The sequence below is a fragment of the Capsicum annuum genome, chromosome 12 (genome assembly GCF_002878395.1).
Source record: "Capsicum annuum cultivar UCD-10X-F1 chromosome 12, UCD10Xv1.1, whole genome shotgun sequence".
In the NCBI taxonomy this organism is placed as follows: Eukaryota; Viridiplantae; Streptophyta; class Magnoliopsida; order Solanales; family Solanaceae; genus Capsicum; species Capsicum annuum.
Genome location: NC_061122.1, coordinates 78632076 through 78653423, shown reverse-complemented (window position 1 = coordinate 78653423; position 21348 = coordinate 78632076). Strand labels below are relative to the sequence as shown.

Sequence of the window (21348 nt, the reverse complement as noted above, 5' to 3'; positions counted from 1 at the left end):
GTGAGCTTCTGTACATGTTCCACCTTTTTATCGATTAGAGCTCAGTATCTGTTGGATCACTATTTTTAATACTGCCCTACTTTTTACTTTCTATGATAGACAATGACATTGTTTCAATTTGCAAGATTGATAACACGAAAGAGTTGAATACATTAGGTATGGATTCCTATTTCTCTAATTTTATATTTTCATTAAATGGTTTGTGTGTGATTGAGCATGGTGTATCATACATACAGTTTTTTATTATGCTAATTTTGCGTAGATCAGTGGAATGGATGCCAGTTATTATAATTAAGAGTCTCGGTACTCTCTTATTAGGAAATACAGTAAATTGTAACTTCTGCAATATAAATCTGAATAACCTATTACTGTGACCGATTATGGTGTTACTTTTGGGATTCTGGAGATTAAACTTATGAGGATATCACTAAGATCCACTCAAGAGAGCAAGAATATATCTCGAGAAAGCTCAAATCCTTCTAATAGGTTGCTATTATTTGACATGCCTAGGCATTCGGTTTTAAAGTTAAGACAAAGACAGGTTTCAGCCATATAGTATGCCATAGAGATACTAATCTGTTTTATCTAAAAGAATTAGAAGAAATTGGTTGGCTTCCTGAGCATTTGTTCACAGAACATGGTTTGGTATCAAGAAGATAGCAAGATTTTTGGTACTTAGTTACATCATGAATAGTTGGATATGTTTAGGTGAAAGAGATAAAACGAATAACAATGCCAATTTTCTTATAATTTTCCTTGTCATATCCTTTTAACCTATTTCATGATTTGGGCTATTAATAAAATTTAGAAGTTAGGATGCCATTCCCATCTTATATTAACCTAACTAATCAGAGTTTCATAGTGGTTCGAGAAATTATAATAACTATAGAAGATAGTAGACTTACTATATTCACTTCTTTCACATTCCGTTTTACCCTTTTTTAAGTACCATTAAGATAGAACTTTATCTTATTCTTAAATTTCACTTCTCTAGAAATTATTGTAGTTAAATTCCTGAAGTTGAATTCACCCATCCCGAAACCTTGCTCTTCCTCCCCATCTCAATCTGATTAAAAGCTTTTTCATCGCTCAATGTTAAACTTGGAGTACCATAGTCAACAACTTCAGCCTGAACTCAACATGGTAATGCAGAATTATCTACCCATAGATGCAAATTCTCATCCATTAAAAAAAATGGGATACTATCGCCACTCCAAGACTCAAAAAGTGAGTTGTATCATCAAACAGAAGCCCCAAAAATTGTGTTAAATCATCATATAGATCAAAGGCTGAAATCAGTTCCCAAAACAAAGGATCGATTCCTCCCTAAAACCCACTGGAAATGGTACCAAAAATCCCACCAAATTTGGAGATATCTTCAACAAAACAACCTTATACTCAGCTTCACGTCCTTCTCTTTGTTGTTAAATAGTTCGTATATATGAATCCGGTGGATTTAAGTACGAAAAATCATTATTCCCATGAAATGATGCATAAATCTCCATCACTGTTTTATAAGTATTCCACAGAATCACAACACCCATCCAATTCCCATTCCGACTTACTCTAGGAAATGACCCCAGCAATTTGAGGTACATCTTTCTACTAGAATAAAGAACAACTCCTTGTTCTCCAGTTCTTCAAAAGCATTTAATCCAAAAACTTCCATATATTTTGAAGCTTTCAGCACTTTCTTGATGCTCCAGGAATCTCGATTTGTAGTAGCATCTCAATTGCCCTTCTTTTATGTAGTCTATAGGTGAACCCACCTGACCCAAAATCTGTCTTTCTTATTACTCATATTCCACAACAATTTACTATCAGCTTTGTTAGAATATGAGTAGGAATAGGAATAACATATAGAATCCTCTTAGGAAAAGGATTGTAACGTAGTATCCTATTAGGAAAAGGATTGTAACGTAGTATCCTATTATGAAAAGGATTGGAATATAGTGTCTAGAAATAAGGCCTCAATGTAATAATACCGTTACAACAATTCAATAATAATTTTCTCTTATATTTCTTCACATGGTATCAGAGACAGGTTCACCCAATTCATTGTTTTCGATGTTGGGCCCCTCGTCTTATATTGTCCACGCTTCAGATGTCCAGCCCAAGCTCCATTACTTTATCATGGTATCAGAACAGGCCCACCCAGTTCATTGTTTCCGATGTTGGGCCCCCCGTCTTATATTGTCCACGCTCCAGATGTCCAGTCCTGGGTGTGCGGGGGTGTTGGAGGTCCTTGGTCTCCCTATATGATTTTGGGCAATCCTCCCCTCATAAGCTAGCTTTTGAGGTTGATTTAGGCCCAAGGTCCATTTCTTTATCAAGCTTCATCACTCACTCTCTTTGGTAATAGAAGTATCTAAGACCAATATGTATGAATAGAAAAAAAATACTTTTCAGTAGGCACATTTTGCCAGCAAAGGACAAACACTTTTGCTTTCCATGAACTAATTGTTCTTAGCATTTTCTATCTAGAAGAGGTTGGCATTGAACTAAAAGCATCAAATTAGGCTCCCAATATTATGTTTAATAATCGAAAAATCCCCAACAGCCGGCTGGGATAAGGTTCGAAACTTACAGGATATTGGATTCCATCTACCCTCTAATGTATGTTTTAAATGTACATTTATTGTTTACATGTACTACAAAAATGATCTGCTCATTGGATGTCACAAATGCACTGAAAAGAATGTGACAAAACATAGTCATTACTATGGATGCAGAAAGGCATTTCACACAGCTTTCAAGACCCTTTTAAGCCTCCCTCCCCCCTTTATATATAGTAAAAATTGAAAATTCAATTGTAAATTGTTACCGAGAGTGTTGAATTTCAAAGGTGAGTAAAGAATATATTTGCCTATTGATCTTCTGAGAAAGAATTTGGTCAAGGGAAAAAATGGTGTTAACTATGGCTTCAAATGGAACTGGCTATTATTTTCTTTTCTTTTCCTTCTCAGTATCTTCTAAACCTTCCAACTTGGAAAAATCTTGTTTAGTCTGCTTTGACTTTATGCATTTTTACATTTACTACTTCTATTAGATAATGGGAATTTCCATTTAAAGAGGACTAAGCTTGTTTCCCTATCCGTAGAACTAAGATCTAAGGTATTATTGAAGATTAATTCAAATCAGCACGTAATATTGAAAATGGCAATGTAAAATCGTATAATCACAATGCCTTCAAAACTGAAATTATTTCATCTTTATAAAATGAAATGTTGAGAACGGGCCAGTATCCATACAGTATGTAATAGAAATATATAAATTTGGTTGTAATCATTTAGAAGTAACTTGGTTGTCTTCCTTTTTTTATTCCTTTTATTTTTGCTAACTTATTTTCTTTTAATATCTAAAATTTAAAGAGAAAGATAAACCAAATATTCAAGAAATATTTATATACACATATATAATAAATAAAAATCATTTGCCCAAATAAATTTTCTTTACCACAAATTATTAGATAAAATTCCAAAATCATTCAAAGCATTCTAAAAATAAATTTGATAGAGTTTTAAAATGTAAAATAACTTAAGCTAGGAGAATATATTGTTCATTAACATTTTTATCTTTTCTTTGAAAATAAAGTAAATTATTAATAGAAATTATAAGAAAATAACCTTTTTGACTTTTCAAAAATTGTGTTTCAATAAATATATATATATTTTTAATCATCTTTTATTTCTTACGATCTTTTTATTTTTCTTAATAAGATAAAGTTCAAATAAGCTTCACAATAATAAGTTTTAGCTTTCGTTAAGATATTTGCTTAGGATTTACGTTTCTTTAGTACTAAATGTTAACATATGTTAACTATATATATTAGGTTTCGACAAAATAAAAGGTCACATATGTCAACCAAATGTCATCACTAATTCAAAATGACATTTTAGCAAAAGAAGATTAATGATATCATAAGTTATTTATGAAAAGAAAAAGTAATGAAAAGAAAGCGAGGATTGACTTTTGCTCAAACTTATTAGAATTTGAAATAAAAAATATTTAAATTATATTATTATTAAAATATAATTATGATTAGAGTATATTAAAAAAAATCAAATATCATGTTATGTTTTTTATTATATATAAGAAAAATCATGTGGATAACTCTAGAGCTTATCATTCATTGATTGTATGCTTTTCTATCCACAATTACAAGTAACTTAATTAATAGGCATGCCAAATAAACCTTTTTTTGGTACAAATATACGTAATTTTTTTACCTGTGATAAAGTAATAATCAACAAAAGGCTAATTATCACAAATGATATTTAATTTTTTAAAATTAATATATTCAAATCTGTTCAAATAAGCAAATTGTAGTTTAATCATATCAATGATATCTAATAATTTTCTTATTATATCATACAAATACGGCAACAATTTTCTATGATCAACTGATCTAATGATTGAATACTAGTATTTGTAAATAGCTTTCATAATTTTTAATATATTATTATAGTTCAATTCTTTCTTCAAATTATTCTTTTATTTTATTTTAAAATGAGAAAATAAAGTATATCATTTTGCTTATTGAAAACTTCAACTAATAATTTTTAATATATTATTATAGTTCAATTCTTTCTTAAAATTGTTCTTTTATTTTATTTTTTAAGTGAGAAGATAAAGTAGATAATTTTTCTTATTGAAAACTTGAACAACTATTAGTCAAATTTTCTCAAATGAATTTCAACTTCAAGATATTGAGTTAAAATTGTTTATACCCCCGAACTTTACTGTAAAAATCAAACACCCTCTCAACTTTGAACAATAATCATTCTCCCTCCTTTTTCCTATTTGATTTTTTAAAATACCAACCCTTATATTTATATCAACATTTGTATCTCTTTTTTAGAAAAGAAAAAAAAAATTATTAATTTTTTTTTATTTTTTAATCTATATAATATATTTTCTTTAAAATTTAAAAATTATTTTTAAGATAAAAAAATAAAAGTGAAAAATTTTAATTGAGTATATAATTTAGTGACAAACTATAATAAAAATCATCAAGTTCTAAGAACAAATTGAAAATAAAGAAATGATATTTTTGTCGAAAACTTTAAAATTTAGAGGCAAAATAGACCGTGGGAGGTATTCCACAAATATTTGATAAATAATTTATATTTTTCGGGTAAGTCATACAAAATCCGCACTTAGTATGAAAGGATTCTCATTACCACAGGGAGTGCAGAATTTGAACATTTCTCTGGGTACAACAGTGAAGAGAACGTTTATAACTTCTCTAAAATTGTTATTAAACGGATCATATACGTAGAAAACTGGGGAGTGACCTCAATGACTGAGAAGCAGATATTGCTTAAAGGTTCCAAGATTAATTTCACTTATTGGGACTACATTGAAGCTTTCTCTAAAGCTCTTTATTATAACAACGACAGACATAAGCATACTTGGTTTATAAAGATATGCGCAAAGATATTTGCAGAACCTATCCCTAACTGGTTTATAGATTGGTAGTCTTATTATGGTCCGATCGTTCAAATATTGCCTGATCCATTCCTCAAGTTATACAAAGAATGGACCAAAGTATCCCCGCATATGAATGAATTATATCATGCAGATCATATCTGTAATTTAGAAACAATTGATAAAATATATATCTTTATTGAATTTTTTATTCCCTGGATTCATAAATGGACTCCAGAACTAGGGTTCACTAAGAACAAATTTCTTGTTTATATAGGGTATTTTATAATAATTTTTGGAACAAACTGATGCGAAAGGATCCCAAAACAATAATATTGTATGGACAAGAACTCCTGGATACTATTAGAAAGACGATTCAGGAATATTCTATAGCTGCTCGAAAAGATATTATCGAGAATAAATCATTAAAGCATATTTCTAGAAGAATCTCTATCCATGACAGAGATAGGATTGAGATAATTGAAAAATATTTGAAAATAGTTCGAAGAAATTTGATGAAATCAGTTGATAATCATGATAAGTCAGATACTTCCATGAAGAGTATAACCAGCAATGATATCGCCGACGAAGAAGTTTAGGATTCTTAGCTAGTTTCTTCAGATAAACCGCTATCTGATGAAGACATTACAAGAACTGAAGAATTTCTTTGAAAATTAAAAGGAAAAAATAAAGTGTAATACACACAGTATATTTACTGTGCACGGGACCCGGATGCGGGACACTTAGTACTATTCCTACACAGTAGATCCACTGTACATAGGACCCGGATATGGGACCAATAATACTATTTGTAGATACCTTTTTCTCCCTATAAATAGATGCCTTCATTTGTTAGGGAAGGCTGAAATTTTCATCTTTTTATCTTCTCTTTTTTATTTTCTCTCTCTAGCTTAGAGTGCTCTCCCTTCTCTCTTATAAAATAATTTTAAGTGTGGAATAAAAGCTTGCCGTTATTACTATTTCGGCCTTGCATCCGGCCATTAAAGGTATTTTATATTATTTTTAATTATTTACACTCTCTCTTTGGCCATAACTATGTCCGGCTAGACAATTTTCATATCTAGGCTGGAGATCTAATTTCTTATGTATAATAACCATGAAAGATCCAGACTCTATCAAAATATAAAGAAATTTTTCTATAGTTTCTTGGCTTGGTTCCGAGATGGTGGTACAGTCGAAGTTAGTACTGCTTTTGCTGGCTTTGTATTAGTGACTACGTCTAGTAAACCATGACTTTTAAGCCCGTTAAAGATAAGAAAAGGGGCACCTCTTTTCACGGTTAGAATCGCTAGACACATGGGCTCAACTAGAGTATGTATTAACTTTTGACAGACGCCTTGCTCGGGTAAAAAGATTCGATCTTCCATACAGTTAATAAGCTATATGAAATTCTGATATAGTTCGGTTGGTTTTCCGATATTAACTTATAGGTCTGGATGGTCGCGCGGATTACCACCTGCCCTCAGATCCTGAAGTTGGGTATCAAAGTCTAGGAACTTTCGTGGTTATTATGTAATAGATCTGAACTTTTCAGCATAGACATAAATTTTCTACTTATGGAAATGGGAGATTGAGTACTAAGAGTACTCGGCTTGAAGAGGTAGATATACCTCAAAACCTTGACTTGTTAAACAAGTAGACTATTCCAAAGGTTGATATTAAAACCATTTATGAATATGGTTGGTTTGATAAAGTTCTTTCTAAGCAAATAATAAAGATGACTGAACAGTCTTCGGCATTAAATTCACCAGAACAGACGATTCGATTATTAAATAAATGTGATATTGATTTATATAAAAATCATTATAACTTTATGCATATTGGAATGGTTCAGATTGCTTTTAAACCATTAACTCTTAAAGGGTTACCTAAGACATTTTTAGCAGCTCATAGGGATTAAAGAAATCTGAAGTTTAAACAATCTTTAATGGGTACGATTGAATCAACCATGGCCTATGGTCCAGTTTATTTCAATACTCAGCTGAATTTACAATTAGCTTTAACTGATGCGAATATACTTGATGTTTCGACATTAAATGTGAAAGCGTATGGTTATAATTATACGCCTGGATTTGAACTGATTTGTCTGTCATACAGAATTTATTATAGATTATTAACTACTTTGAATCCTCGATGTAGGTTATACAATACATCGGATCAGACTATACTAGGTGAAACTAATTTTGCAAAACTAAGGTCACCACAAGGAGACCTATTAAATGGGATAAGATTAATTTTCCCACTACATGAACCTTAGACTCGGTTATATCTCCTAATCAAGTCACTAATGATTTAACTAATAGTGAATTATAGCATGTGACTTAAAATTTGGATGGTAGGATTCGTATTCAAGTTGATGCAAGCTCTACTGTTTATAACAAACATTTATTATCCATGCCTAAATTGTTGCTTGCTATGCATCATATTTCTCCTATAGAACCATTATACGGTCCAGCTAGAAGTCGTGCAGCTTCTTGGCACACAATTGATTCAACTTCTACAAGATTTGTAGAGAAAGTCAAAGTCAATCGGCGAACAAATATTGTTCAAGATGATGACATATCTTTGATAGAGATATTCCTACTGCTTCTGAAATGAACTTTGATCCAAATGATATTTAATAATTCTACATCAAATTAATTTTAATCCTGTATTCCAGAAAAGAAATTAATTTTAGAACTTGATTTTTTGATATAGTCTTGAAGAGATGAATAATATTTCTCAAGAATTTTATGAAACTTGTGCATTGCATAATCAAATTATGTGTTTTGTCCCTTGGTTTATAACCACTTATTTGTCATTATATGTTAAAGTACTTGAAAGATCATATCAAGATAATAATGGAAATATTGTTAAAACTGCTTACCCACCCCAAGCTCCTTTTATATTGCTGAATAATATGGGTATTATATTTTCTACATTTCAAAAATTCATTGATAATGAAGTTGCTAAGGCAACTGTTGCAGAAATTAATAATTTGATTTCTCAAAATAATTATTTGTGCTTATATGTGAAAGTTTTAGGAGAACATATTTCCTCTCTTAATAAGAAACTTGATGAGTTAATTGATTTGATAAAGAAACTAAGTATTAGCTAAATTCTACTGATATTGCTTCCTCTTTCAAAAGAAAGACAAGAGATTTGACAACTAAACCGGTATTCAACGACCCCCTGATATTGAGGGATTTAAATTTAAATCACCTTTACATGATTTAGAACATCTTCTTGATAAAAATCCTTCTGGCCTAAATATTAGACCCATTGATTTATCTAATGTCTTTGCTAATAGCCCAGAAACCACTCATGATTTGAAAAATTAGACTAAATCAGAGCTTAATAAGCTCAAAGGAATAATTAGAGAACGGCCGGGTAAGAATCACAGATATACCGATTCACCTCACATGCAAACTTATTACTATCTGCGACCCACTCCTCAAGATGTTCTGATAGAGGAAAGGGATTGGAATTAGACTAATACGTCTTATAGTGGAGATGATATTTATGAATGAAATCTAGATGGATTAACTGAGAGGCAATTAACTATCCTCGTACACCGAATGATGATGTGTTCAACAGTGTGAAAAGCCACTGGTAATGTAAATAATAGAACAGATAAAGTTATCTGTAAAATGATAGTTGTTGGTTTTACTGACCAACTTCATGGTTAGTGGGACAATTATTTATCTTAAGAGAAAAGAAAGTCAATCTTTAATGCTATAGCTACTACTCAAGGGACTGATAATCTAGGAAGAACCCTCCCTGCAAATAGGGAAGATGTGATTTATACGCTCGTTCTTACAATTTTAGAACACTTTAACGGTAGATTTACCAACCAATATGAAAATATTCATACTCTCTTAAATGGGCTTAGATGTAAGACCCTAGGATAATTTAGGTGGTATAAAGACACCTTTCTAAGTAGGGTTATGGAATTATCCAAAAATAGTTATGAACATTAGAAGGACAAGTTTATAGATGAACTTTCTTCTTTATTTGCCAAAAGGGTTAGAAAAGCTCTTAGAGGCTCTTATGGTGAAATTCCTTGGGGAAATTATACCTATGGTCATTTGATAGCAGCTTGTACACAAGAAGGGTTAAACCAGTTTAATGAGTTAAAATTGACTAGACAAATTAAGCTTGATAAGCTTAGAGAAAAATCTCAGATAAGAGATTTTTGTTCCCAGTTTGGTATATCCGAACCAGTTTCCACTTCTAGGAAGAAAGAAAATGGATATTCCAAAAATGATTAGTCTTATAGAAAAAAGAGATCTAGATACTGGTCTAAAGAAGAATGTAAAACTAGAAAAACCTATAGGAAATCAACTAGATTTGCCAAAAATAGGTCTAAGCGAGATCTTGCTAAGATTAAATGTTGTAGATATGGTAATTTTGGGCATATTGCTCCAAATTGTAAGCTCCACAAGCATAAATCTTTAGATCTTACTGATGATGTGCATGATTAAGTTTATGGTTTATTATACACCTCAGGTTCGAAATCTGATTATAATACTAAATTTGAATCAAAAAATGATATTGAAGTGCCTGATTCATCGGATAATGATAATGTTAATAATTATTCCGATTGCTAAGGTGATACCTGCACTTGTGATGATGCATTTTATAATTTGCAATCCCAGTTTGAAGATTTAAATGTTCAAACCATTACTTTTGAAAATGTGTTAGAACTTTTGAAAGAAGTTTCGGATAAGAAACTATGTGAAAAAATCATTAATTTGTCTACTAGTTCAAAACCAAGTACTTCTAAACATGCCGATAGCAATACCTTTACTCCTAAAATTGCTGATAACAATAATTTTATGCCTTATTCTTTAGCAGAAGTTAATAGATGACTTGCTATGAGTTATACTACTGGCAAAGATATTTCTTTTGATGATTTAAAAATTGAAGTTGAAAACTTGAAAAAGGAGATTAAATCTCTTAAACAAAATCAAATGATTTGTGATCACAAAATTTCGCAAATCAAGAAAGATATTTCTCACACTAAAAATTCTAAAGGGAAAGAAAAGATTTCTGAAGAAAATGATAATATTGATGATATTCAAAATTCCCTTTACATGAAAAATGATTATTTTTTAGGTATGATACAAATTGTTACTGCCCATAAATGGTATATTAAATGTACTATTTTGATTGATAATCATATCTCTGTAACTAATATTGCTATGATTGATAGTGGCGCAGATGTTAGTTGAATACAAGAAGGATTAATTCCAACAAGATATTTTCAAAAAACTACTCATATAGTTAAATGGGCATCTGGACATGCTCTTGATATAAAGTATAAATTGCCTGATAATCATATTTACCAAAATAAAGTGTGTATTCCATATTTTTTATTTTTGGTAAAAAATCAGCTATGCCCTCCAATTATACTTGGAACTCCTTTTATAAATGTTGTTTATCCTTATACTCATATCGATGCAAAAGGATTTACTGCTACTTACAAGAATAAAGAGATATCTTATTCTATTATTACAGATCCGGTAACTAGGGATATAAATGCTTTAATTGATAAGAAGCAAAGACATGTTAATTTTTTACAGCTTGAATTACTTAACATGAATATTTCTGATATAATGAAATCTGCTAAGATACAGGAAAAAATTAAATTAATTTTTGAACAAATGGTTGTTGATATTTGTGTTGATCACCCTAGTACTTTTGAAATCGCAAAAGGCATATTGTTACTCTTCCTTATGATGATAATTTCTGTGAGGATAATATACCAACAAAATCATGACCTTGTTAAATGAATGTTGAATTAGTTGAATTCTGCAAAAAGAGATTGATAATCTGCTACAAAAGGGTTTGATAAAACCTTCAAAATATCCTTAGCCATGTACTGCTTTTTATGTTAATAACGTAGCAGAAAAGGAATGTGGTATTCCCAAGTTGCCTCTAAAATGGATTAGGTATCTTATTCCAAATAAAATAAAATTATCATCCCGGTTATACGATGCCAATATTTTTTCTAAATTTGATTTAAAATCTGGATATTGGCAAATTCAAATTTTCAAGAGCATACTTATAGAACTGTTTTTTAATGTTTCTTTTGGACAATATGAATGGAATGTCATGCCTTTTGATTTAAAAAATACCCCATCAGAATTTTAGAAGATAATGAATAATATATTTAATTTTTATATGGATTTCATCATCGTTTATATTGATGACACTTTTGTGTTTTCTAAAACATTTGAATTACATATCAAGCATCTTGATATTTATAAGAAAATTGTGATATAGAATGGTTTGGTGATATCTAAACCAAAAATGAGTTTATTTCAAACAAATGTTAGATTTTTAGGACATAATATTTGTCAATAGAAGATTACTCCCATCCAAAGATCCATCAATTTTACTTCTAAATTTCTGATGTTATAACTGACCGGACTCAATTGCAGAGATTTTTGGGAAGCCTGAATTATATTTTGCTCTTTAATGAGAATTTATCTCGCGATTTAGCCCCATTATACGATAGGCTAAAAAAAATTATAAAGGCCCTTGGATCGATAATCTCACCAATGTTCTTAAACGTATTAAACAACATGTTGAATCTTTACCCTGTTTAACTTTGGCCAATTCTGCTTGGTAAAAAATTATTAAGACTGATGCGTCGAATATAGGTTATGGAGGAATACAGAAACAATTTAATCCCCATGATAAAATTGAATGCTTAATAAGATCTCATTAAGGTCAATGGACTGATAGGCAGAAAAAATATACTACGGTAACTTATGAAATGCTAACCATTGTTAAATGCATTCTAAAATTTCAGGATGATCTTTATAATCAAAAGTTTTTGATAAAAACTGATGCTCAATCTGTAAAATATATGTTTGATAAAGATTTTAAACATGATGTTTCAAAATTAATATTTGCAAGGTGGCAAGCTCATTTAGCCCCTTTTGATTTTGAAATTCAATATAAAAAAAGAATTGATAATTCTCTCTCTAATTTCTTATCTAAGGAATATCTAAATTAAAAATGAATTTTAATGCATCTTTTCTTCCTGAAAAAATTTTGATCACCATTTTAAAGGTAATTTCGTTATACAGAGACATTCAAAATCTCATAATTGATAAAATCATCCATGATATGATTGAAGAAGAATTATTCGACTTTAATTATGAAGAAATTAGAGATATTGATTGGTATAATTTGGAAATATCTGATTAATTATCCTCTTTAAAGTATAGCTACTGATCCACCACGGCAAATAGCCAGAGGAAAAGGACAAAGTAGATCAGAAGGAAGATCTGCCTCCGCAGGAAGGGGAAGTCATCCCCAAGGAATTTCACCATAAGAGCCTCTAAAAGCTTTTCAAACCCTTTTGGCAAATAAAGGAGGAAGTCCATCTATAAACATGGCCTTCCAATATTCATAACTATTTTCAGATAATTCCATAACCCTACTTAGAAAGGTGTCTTTATACCACCTTAATTCTCCTAGGGTCTTAAATCTAAGCCCATTTAAGAGAGTACGAATATTTTCATATTGGTTGGTAAATCTACCATTAAAGTGTTCTAAAATTATAAGAACGAGCGTATAAACAACATCTTCCCTATTTGCAGGAAGGGTTCTTCCCAGATTAATCAGTCGCTTAAGTAGTAGCTATAGCATTAAAGATTGACTCTCTTTCTCTTGAGTCAAATAATTGACCCACCAGCTACGAAGTTGGCCAGTAAAACCAGCAACTATCAATTTACAGACAACTTTACCTGTTCTACTATTTATATTACCAGTGGCTTTGCACACCGTTGAATACATCATCATGCGTGTACGAGGATCGTTAATTACCTATCGGTTAAGACCTCAAGATTCCATTCATAAATATCATCTCTGCTATAAGACATATTAGTCTGATTCCAATCCCTTTCCTCTATCAGAATATCTAGAGGAGTGGGTCGCGAATAGTAATAAGTTTGCATACGAGGTGAATCGGTATATCTATGATTCTTACCTGGCATTTTTTTAATTATTCCTTTGAGCTTATTCAGCTCTGATTTAGTTTGATTTTTCAAATCAGGAGTGGTTTCTAGACTATCAGCAAAGGCATTAGACAAATCAATGGGTCTAATATTTAGACCAGAAAGCTTTTTATCAAGAATCTGTTCTAAATCATGTAAAGGTGATTTGAATTTAAATCTCTCAATATAAAGGTGTCGTTGAATACCGGTTTTAGTCATCAAATCTCTTGTCTTGCTTTCGGAAGAGGAAGCAATATCAGTAGAATTTGGGCTAATACATAGTTTCTTTATCAAATCAATTAACTCATCGAGTTTCTTATCAAGAGAGGAAATATGTTCTCCTAAAACTTTCACATATAAGCTCAAATAATTATTTTGAGAAATCAAATTATTAATTTCTGCAACAGTTACCTTAGCAACTTCATTATCAATGAATTTTTGAAATGCAGAAAATATAATAGCCGTATTATTCAGCAATATAAAAGGAGCTTGGGGAGGGTAAACAGTTTTAACAATGTTACCACTATTATCTTGATATGATCTTTCAAGCACCTTAATATATAATGGCAAATAGGTGGTTATAAACCAAGGGACAAAGCACATAATTTGATTAAGCAATGCACAAGTTTCATAAAATTCTTGAGAAATATTATTCATCTCTTTAGGACTATAAGTTTCAAAAAACAGGTTCTAAACTGGTTCCATTTTTTATTAAAAAATTCATTTTTAATATAATTTCTTGCCTAGGATCCAGGATTAAAATTAATTTGGTGTGGAATCATTAAATATCATTTGGATCAAAGTTCATTTCAGAAGCAGTAGGAATATCTATATCAGAGATATTGTCATTATCTTGAATAATATTTGTTTGCGGATTGACTTTGACTTTCTCTACAAATCTTGAAGAAGTTGAGTCAATTGTATGCATAGAAGCTGCACGACTTCTAGCAGGACCGTATAACAGTTCTATAGGAGAAATATGATACATAGTTATAACGACCTGGGACTAACCCCTAGTCGTTACATGGTGCTTAAGACCCGAAGGACCACAAGCTAACCCATGAATGCTATCTACTTTGAGCACTGAACAATAATACTGAAATAAATACGGAATAATGGGCTGAAATGCCATAAGTTTCAAAACAACCAAAATACTGATAAAATATAACATCTGCAAAACTGAATACTGTTTGAAAGTCTAGTCTGAAAAGCCTCTAACTGAATCTATCTGAAAGTGGAGTTGATAGGACAATCCCCCAAATAACTCCATCTGCTAAAATACTGCTAAGCTGAACTACTAAAATAAAAATATATCCTCGATAGATGAGGACTCATAGTTAAATCTGTTACTGTTGGCTGAATCTGGCTAAGCACGTTCAGGAACCTGAGCGTCCGAACCTATGAAATGAAATACCATAGTTCAAGAAACAGGTACACGATCAGTACGTGGGAATGTACTGGTATGCTAAATGAGGTAAGGCTGAATGCATGGGTTTATATGCATGATCAATAACTAATTTAATGATATGAAAGAGTTGGATTAGCATACATGGAGGATCTGTAACTACTAAACATACTGTGCCTATTATGACTGAGTATATTGGAACTGAATCTGATAACTGATAACTAAATATACTGATAATCTGAATTACTATTAACTGAATGACTGTATCTGACAGTCCTGATTCTCTAGAACTGAACTGAGTCCTATTCTGAAGACTGAGACCAAAACTGAAACTATGGAAGGCAATCATCTAACCGACATACCCCAAATAATATAAGATAATTGAGCTGGGGTCCAATCTGTTACCCCAATTAGAAGGGTGTCAGTATCGTGCCACGGGTAAAGACAAGCTAAAGAGTAATCCTCTACTGGCAGGTTCCCTAAATGAGAATGGTGGTACCCTCTACTGGCAGGTAGAGCACCTCATCAACCCTCAACTGATAGGTTTGATGTCTCAACTTACGTTGGCTACGTAGTTCTGGAATGCAAGGATTACTTCTAAGGATCACACTTTCTACTGGCAGGTGAGCCCCCATCCTTGGGTTCACTCGGTGCTGAATCTTACTCCCAACTGAAAGACACTAAACTGTTATACTGGACTGAATTCACTAAGTTTTCCTAAGTTCTATAACTGACTGAATTCTACTGAGTTCTGTAACAGACTGAAAGTACTACTGATCGTGACATGACTGATACTATTTGTAACTGACACTAGCTCTAAATAAATAGCTAAGTTGTTGGGTATTAAATACCTCCAGGACTCAATAGCATGAAAAGTAAAGAAAAGCATAATCTTGAATAACATAACAATGTTCACTTGGTCATAATTCATTCATAGAGACATTCCATCAAACGCTTGTAATACATTAACTTATACATGAATGGGAAATATATGTTAGCATGCTATAATGGCATTATGTCATTATCATGGACAATTTATCAAACACATAAGAAGAATACTTGGTTTATTAAATCATAAACACTTAGGGTTAACATGGTTACAATAATCTACTTGCAAATTGAAGGGTTTATCATGAATACCATGTAAGTCAACACATACTAGAATCAATTCTTGTAACTAGTAATATAAATCATGGATTAAAACTCAAACGACATCATGAACATGAATTCAATCTAATTCAAACAAGGAAATTATAAATCATAAATATTGTATTTTGAAAAAAGATTCTTGAGCTCCATGAAAGGTAAGAATCCATGGATGAACATCTAACATACCTTAATTTGATGAGTTCTTGGAGAAATTCTTAGGATTGACCTTGATTCTTGAGAGCTAGGGTTTGTTTTCCTGAGAGAGAATCATCTTTTGATTTTGGGGAAAAGTGAATAATGAAGGGTTTTACATGCTTTTTGGGCTTAAATCCCAATCTGCGCAGAATAAAATCATGCAAAAAGACTGTTTTAACCCTAGGTGCAACTTTAATTTTTTGAGAAATTTTCCCAATCTGGACCCCTGGCGCGAAGCACCACTATCGCGCTAGGCCACTAGAAAATGACGTCAGGGAAATTGAAGATTGGTGAAGAAAAGCTTGAATTCTTGACTTGGTATTAAACATCTAGGGTTTCTTGTTCTTGGGAATTGATCTTTGAGAGAAACCCTAATTTGGTGTTATAGATGAATAAAGAAGTTATGAACTCTGGTCTGGTATAATTAGGGGTAAAAACGGGTGGAAAAAGATCCAAACACCCTTTAAAATGACTTAAATCGCTGATCAAACGTGGTGATGGTTTGGTCGATGGTTCATCGCTGGCTCGACGGTCCGTCGGTCCTGACCGTTGCACTTGGCCAAAATCTGAACTTTCTACCTCGTCAGCGATGGCTTGGGCGATGGTCCGTCGCTAGCTCGATGGTCTGTCGGTCCTGACCAACACACTTGGCCAGAAGATGGGTTCACTGCCTTAGTTGCGACGGCTTGGGTGACCGTTCGTCGCTAGCTCAACGGTCTGTCGACCTGATCGTCGTTTCTGGGTAGTTCTGATAGTTCTTTGTAAAACGTGCATAATGTTTTACTCCTATATCAAATTTGGACGAAATTAGTATCATTTGCTTTGAAAATTTGGAGACATTACCTGTATGGTGTACATGTTGATGTGTTCACGGACCATAAAAGCTTGCAGTATGTATTTACTCAGAGGGAGTTGAATCTCCATCAGAGAAGGTGGTTGGAGTTGTTGAATGACTACGATATAAGTGCGTTGTATTATCCGGGCAAGCCCAATGTAGTGGCAGACGCCCTTTGTAGTTTGTCTATGGACAAAGTTGCTCATGTTGAGAATAATAAGAAAGAGTTAGCTAGGGAAGTGCACCATTTGGCTAGGTTGGGTGGTAGATTGGTTAACTCGACTGAGGGTAGCGTTTTGGTGCAGAGTAGTTCCAAATCATCCCTAGTTTTAGAAGTGAAGGAGAAGTAAGATATGAATTCTAGTTTGGTTAAATTGAAGGAGTCGGTTAAAGATCAAAAGGTAGAGGTTTCTCCCATGGGGGAGATGGTGTGCTGAGATACCAGAGTAGACTGTGTATACCATGTGTAAATGAGTTGAGATAGAGAATTATGGCTAAAGAACATGGTGTGAATTATTCTATCCATCCAGGAGCTACCAAGATGTACCGTGACTTACGAGAAATCTATTAGTAGAGCGGAATAAAGAGAGATATAATGAAGTTTGTAGCCAAACATGCAAATTGTCAATAGGTTAAGGTAGAGCACCAAAGACCTGTGGTATGTTGCAAGAGTTTGGTATTCCTACTTGGAAGTGGGAAGAGGTGAGTATGGATTTTGTGACTGGTCTACCCCAATCGCGACATCATTATGATTTGATTTGGGTTATTGTAGACAAATTAACTAAGTCAGCGCATTTCTTGCCAGTTCATACGTTCTATATAGCTAAGGACTATGCTAAGCTGTATATCCAAGGGTTAGTCAGATTGCATGGGGTTCCTTTGTCTATCATCTCAGGTAGGGGTACTCAGTTTACTTCCTAGTTTTTGAGAGCTTTTCAGAAGGGTCTTGGTACCCAAGTCCATACTAGTTCAGCTTTCCATTCTCAGACAGATGGTCAAGCGGAGAGGATCATCCAAACTCTAGAAGATATGTTGAGGGCATGTGCTCATGATTTCAAGGGTAATTAGGATGAGCAATTTTCATTAAATGAGTTCGTGTATAATAGCAGTTATCATTCTAGCATTCAGATGACCCCGTTTGAGGCTCTTTATGGGAGGAAATTTAGATCACCCATAGGCTGGTTTGAAGTGGGTGAGGTCGCTTTGCTTGGGCCTGACGCAGTGTTTAAATCTATGGAAAAAGTTTGAGTTAATTAGAGAAAGATTGAAAACAACCCAGAGTCATCAGAAATCCTATGCAGATGTAAGAAGAAGAACCTTTGAGTTTGAGGTCGGTGATTAAGTGTATCTAAAAATTTCACCCATAAAAGGGGTGGAGAGATTTGTCAAAAAGGGGAATCTTAGTCCCCGATATGTTGGCCCTTTCAGTATTCTGAGTTGTGTTGGGAAAGTAGCTTATGAGGTTGAGTTGCCTGCAGACTTGTCAGCCGTTCATCCTATGTTCCACATCTCTATCCTTAAGAAGGATATCAATGACTCCACTGTTGTAGTTCCTTTAGAAAGCTCAGATATTCAGAAAAGCCTTTCTGACAAAGAGATTCCAGTTGAGATCTTAGATCATCAGATCCGTAGACTAAGGAACAAAGATGTTCCATTGGTTAAAGTACTTTGGCGGAATCAGTCTGTTGAGGGAGCTACTTGGAAAGCAGAAGTAGATATGCGAGCCAAGTACCCTCACCTTTTCTCCGCAAACTCAGATGTAGCTGAAGGTAACACTCTTCCTCGATTAAATTCTTTCCTACTCATATATTCATCTATATAGTTGTCCTCATGTAAGTTCATGCACTCATAGATTACTCAGAAGCTCAAAATGATTTAGATTCAAAATCGCAGTTTATTTCAGTTCTGCATGCTATCTTATATTCTCAAATTCCTCAGAAATTTCAACTTAACTAGCCACATTCGAGGACAAATGTTTCCAAGGGGGAGATATTGTAATACCCTGTAATTTTCCAAGCTTAAATTCGTCCCTAGAATGTTAAATGATAACTTCCTGAAACAAATACTATTTATTTAATGTATAATTCCTTAGATTTTGACTTTCCATGGCGTAGGAAATTGAATTAGCTTTCCAACGATATAAGATTTGTATAAATCCGATAACCGGGTAAGAAGTTATGGCTATTTTAAGTTCCAGCCGTAAAACACCGTCATTTTGGTCAATAGTGCATCGGGAAACAGGTTTAAATAATGATTGTCAATTTTCAGTGGCCCTCCGTAATATTGGCACATCGCGTAAAGAGCAAAATTTCCAATTGTTCCATTCTAGTGGCCCTTCGCAATATTGGCGCATCGCAGAGAAGGTTAATTTCCCGTTTGTCAATTTCCAGAGGTCCAGCGCGATAATTGCGCATCGCGCCATGTGCTAAAATGGCATTCCAAAGGGGCACCGCGATGTCTCTACGTTGCGGAGTCTTACCATTTTTCATTCATCGATTTCCAGTGAGCCATCGCGATAGTGGCGCGTAGCAGTGGCTACCCAGATCGGGAAAATATACGTTTTTCAGTTTCATATAAACATTTAAAGAGGGTATTTTGGTCAATCCTAGGGCCCGAATCCGTCCAAAATACCTCATTAATCATATAATAAGACATTTTATGCTTATTTCATCACTTTTCTCTAAAAAGTAAATCCTCGTTCATCAAACTTCCTTCCAAAGAAATCTAAAATTTCTCCATTAATCCTCCAAGACAATTCAAGATTGAGAATTCTCAATTCAAGAACTTTAAGAAGTCATTTCCAAAATATCAATAAAGATCCAAGATTCAAGTTCTAGCATCTAGATCATCCAACAAGGTATGTGGGGTTTGAACAAGGATAATTCTTTCATCCTTATGCCCAAAACTTTATTTTAATTACAAATTTACTGCAACTTATATGATTTTCCATTAAATTCAAGTTAGGGTTTATAACCATTATCATTATTTGCAAGATTATGAGATTTCCCATGATTTAGAAGTTGAATTACATGACTTTATTCATATTTCTATGCATTGTGCAGTAATTTCTAGATTTTATGATGAATTATAAGTGTTTACATCACCAAGCATGAATTTTTAGATGTTTTAACACGAGATTGTTGCATGGGTCATTATGTCCTAATTAAGATTTCTATTTCAAGATTATTTGTGCTATAAGCACCCTCAGATAAGATTATTCATAGACTTTGATAAAGATTTGACCATTTGGTCCTAAGCTAAGATAAGAATCTACTTTGTTCAGATAACTCGAGGTTTAAAGAAAGAAAAGCATAATTAGTTTTTTTGTAAACCCTTGTGCTATTTTTGAAGTGGATTTCTTAGGATTTTGAGCATAAGAATGGGAGTAGTATTTAGCACTGAGATGGGTAGGTTACTACGGTTTCATACCCTAAAACTACGTGCCAACGTAGGATTCAAATTATTCCCACTTCTACGTGGATGGCTCAGATTGTGATCACATTAGATAGAAGTTCGATTCCGATGGCAAGGTTAGAGTAGCCCTACCTAACAGGGGCCAGTTGTGGGACTCCATGGATGCTCACATGGTGTATGTCGGTTAGAAGAACCTCCCAACAGATGTCCCCCACTCTTCAACAATCTATTAATTTAAAGATTTAAGATAAAAGCATATGTTTTTGGAAGTTATGGTCTTACGATTTTAAGCCATAAGATAACCTATTTTACAGACTTCAGAATTAAGTGTAAGGGCTCACAAAATTTATGTTATATATCTTATTAATTATGATTTTCAGAATTCAGATTACTCAAGTTATTAAAGTCATTTACATTTAGCATGCATGAATTTTTTAAACTATGATAATAGTGTTTACTTATTGCATGCACCCCCATATACTCAGTACATCCTCAAAGTACTGATCCACATATATGTCTATGTGCTACATTGTCTCATAATGTAGGTTCAGGTGCTCAATCTCAACAACGTAAGTGATCTTCTAGCATCTATTCTACATTCCTGTAGTTGGTGAGTCCTCATAGTTCGGGGACTTAGTTGTTCACACTTTTAGTTTGTTAGTAGATATTTCTTTATTCATTTCAGACAGTTCGAGTTAGCTGGGGCCTGTCCCAGTGACTCTCTAGATTTAGATAGTAGAGGCTTGTCAAACTACCAGATATAGTATTCAGATTTTTATTTTAGTACACAGAGTTTCAGCATTTGCTTTATCAAACTTTTGAGATTAGTATGATTCAGATATACCCAGATAATTCAGACAGTTTTCCGCATATATTATGATTTTTCAATTACATTTTCCCCTATTTTG

At 32.9% G+C, this 21348-nt stretch overlaps 1 long non-coding RNA gene across 6 annotated transcripts in view; it reads left to right on the top strand.

Annotated features, from left to right (window-relative positions):
• LOC107849914 overlaps positions 1 to 21348 on the top strand; it is a 34168-nt gene that overhangs the window by 4709 nt on the left and 8111 nt on the right. For 2 of the 6 annotated variants that reach the window (XR_007048678.1, XR_007048679.1), the window contains exon 7: positions 100 to 2958. This is a non-coding gene — a long non-coding RNA (uncharacterized LOC107849914). The other 4 variants (XR_007048680.1, XR_007048676.1, XR_001668328.2 and 1 more) reach the window with 4 other exon arrangements.